This window comes from Somniosus microcephalus, unplaced genomic scaffold (genome assembly GCF_052327205.1).
Source record: "Somniosus microcephalus isolate GS21.2 unplaced genomic scaffold, FLI_Smic_1.0 unresolved_chr9, whole genome shotgun sequence".
Lineage (NCBI taxonomy): Eukaryota > Metazoa > Chordata > Chondrichthyes > Squaliformes > Somniosidae > Somniosus > Somniosus microcephalus.
Window position 1 is genome coordinate 18,879,520 of NW_028225187.1, and position 3,410 is coordinate 18,882,929.

Consider the following 3,410-nt stretch of genomic DNA (forward strand, 5'->3'; position numbering starts at 1 on the left):
AACCTGCAAGACAGAGAGAAGAGAGCTGGGGTTAGTGGCGGGGTACTGGGAAGGGGTGGAGGTGTAGGGGTAGGGTGGGCAGGGCATAGGAACATCAGAAATAGGAGCAGGAGTCGGCCATTCGGCCCCTCGAGCCTGCTCCGCTATTCAATAAGATCATGGCTGATCTTCGACCTCAACTCCACTTTCCCGCTCGATCTCCATATCCCTCGATTCCCCGAGAGTCCAAAAATCTATCGATCTCAGCCTTGAATATACTCAACGACTGAGCCTCCACAGCCCTCTGGGGCAGAGAATTCCAAAGATTCACCGCCCTCTGAGTGAAGAAATTCCTCCTCATCTCAGTCTTCAATGGCCGACCCCTTATCCTGAGACTGTGACCCCTGGTTCGAGATTCTCCAGCCAGGGGGAAACAGCCTCTCAGCATCTACCCTGTCAATCCCCCTCAGAATCTTATACATTTCAATGAGATCACCTCTCATTCTTCTAAATTCTAGGGAAATATAGAAGACTAGCTGGGGGGGCCCCGCGTTGCCAGGGCTGTTTTGGGCCGGGCGGTTTAAATCGAGTCCCAGGCTTTCGGGCCTGTCTCTGTGTCCCTCTGTGAATCTGCTGCCGGGCAACATTTCTACCTTTTAATACCTTGAAAGATGAAAGTGAAAGTACTTATAAAACGTTTTTGGTAAATGTTATGTTATTTTTAAAAGACATACTAACTTTTTCGAAGCTGGATTAGCAGATTTTGAGCTGGAAGTAGTTGAAGCAATGGCTGCCAGATCCCTGAGATGAAAACGATTAGTCCCACCCACACACGCACCGATTGGCCAACCATCAGGTGACTGAACTGTAGGATTGGTCAATCATGATGGCACAGGATTGGTCGACCTTGACGTCAGTCAATCAATGCTAATTAGCAGATAATGAGTTTAATTTTTAAGGTTTTTTTGTATAACGCGCGAACAATTTTTGTCCGACCGAAAAGTAAATACACTTACGACCGTCCTGGAATGGTAAGCTTTCTTTGGACGTAACGCACGCGTAGGTACGCTCTATAACTTTTCAGTGTATAGCCGGACAGACACACCGAAGTACAGACAGACAGACAGACAGATAGACAGACAGACAGACTGACAGATCAATCCTCACAGACAGACAGACAGATCAATCCTTTTATATATATAGATAGGAGCAGGAGTAGGCCATTCGGCCCCTCGAGCCCGCTCCACCATTCAATGCGATCATGGCTGATCATCCAAGTTCAGTACCCTGTCCCTGCCTTCTCCCCATACCCCTTGATGGGCCTAGTCTACTCAATCTCTCCTCATAGGACAATCCCCCCATCCCAGGAATCAGTCTGGTGAACTCTCTCTCCCGCTCTGAGTCAGAAGGTTGTGGGTTCAAGCCCCACTCCAGAGACTTGAGCCCCATAATCCAGGCCCACACTCCCCGGTGCCAGTACTGAGGGAGCGCTGCACTGTCGGAGGTAGATGTATATACTCTAGGACTCGAGCTCCATAATCCAGGCCCACACTCCCCAGTGCCAGTACTGAGGGAGCGCTGCACTGTCGGAGGTAGATGTATATACTCTAGGACTCGAGCCCCATAATCCAGGCCCAAACTCCCCGGTGCCAGTACTGAGGGAGCGCTGCACTGTCGGAGGTAGATGTATATACTCTAGGACTTGAGCCCCATAATCCAGGCCTACACTCCCCGGTGCCAGTACTGAGGGAGCGCTGCACTGTCGGAGGTAGAGGTATATACTCTAGGACTCGAGCCCTATAATCCAGGCCCACACTCCCCGGTGCCAGTACTGAGGGAGCGCTGCACTGTCGGAGGTAGATGTATATACTCTAGGACTTGAGCCCCATAATCCAGGCCTACACTCCCCGGTGCCAGTACTGAGGGAGCGCTGCACTGTCGGAGGTAGATGTATATACTCTAGGACTCGAGCCCCATAATCCAGGCCCACACTCCCCGGTGCCAGTACTGAGGGAGCGCTGCACTGTCGGAGGTAGATGTATATACTCTAGGACTCGAGCCCCATAATCCAGGCCCACACTCCCCGGTGCCAGTACTGAGGGAGCGCTGCACTGTCGGAGGTAGATGTATATACTCTAGGACTCGAGCCCCATAATCCAGGCCCACACTCCCCGGTGCCAGTACTGAGGGAGCGCTGCACTGTCGGAGGTAGATGTAAATACTCTAGGACTCGAGCCCCATAATCCAGGCCCACACTCCCCGGTGCCAGTATTGAGGGAGCGCTGCACTGTCGGAGGTAGATGTATATACTCTAGGACTCGAGCCCCATAATCCAGGCCCACACTCCCCGGTGCCAGTGCTGAGGGAGCGCTGCACTGTCGGAGGTAGATGTATATACTCTAGGACTCGAGCCCCATAATCCAGGCCCACACTCCCCGGTGCCAGTACTGAGGGAGCGCTGCACTGTCGGAGGTAGATGTATATACTCTAGGACTCGAGCCCCATAATCCAGGCCCACACTCCCCAGTGCCAGTACTGAGGGAGCGCTGCACTGTCGGAGGTAGATGTAAATACTCTAGGACTCGAGCCCCATAATCCAGGCCCACACTCCCCGGTGCCAGTACTGAGGGAGCGCTGCACTGTCGGAGGTAGATGTATATACTCTAGGACTCGAGCCCCATAATCCAGGCCCACACTCCCCGGTGCCAGTACTGAGGGAGCGCTGCACTGTCGGAGGAAGATGTATATACTCTAGGACTCGAGCCCCATAATCCAGGCCCACACTCCCCGGTGCCAGTGCTGAGGGAGCGCTGCACTGTCGGAGGTAGATGCATATACTCTATGTTGTGTTTTGAGTTTTGCTTCAATTAAGTTTGTCCCCATTCCCGGGTGTCACCTGAAGACACGTATGCTCCGTACAGAGGCAGCACCATCTCAGGCCGCTGAGGAGGTGCACAAGACCGCACACGCAGCTGCTGCTGCGAGAGACATGGAGGCAACGAAAGAGACAGGAAGAAAATGTTTCCGCTGTGGGGCTTGCCATGGTTCCACTACATGCAAATTTGTGTCAGCGGTATGTCATTTCTGTAAGAGAAGAGGACACATAGCTCGTGTCTGCATGAAGAAAGCTCAGGCTGCTGCAGCAGAGCAAACACAAGCATCGCAGACACACACCCTGACACTGGAGGACAACGATGAGTACACAGTGAGTCAGGAGCAGCCCGACCAGAGCGGGCCTGCGTGGGAACACTGAGCATCGGCGGCAGTAAAACCGGCGGCAGTCAGGAGCGGCCCGACTAATTCAACAGCAGGGGAGAGAGGTCAAAAGTAATCAAAGTGTGACGTCACCAGGAAGCAGGTAAGTGATTGTTTGGTGAGTATTTCTCTCTTTTTTTAAAACTTTAACTCTGGTTTATAGGGCTAGAAATTCA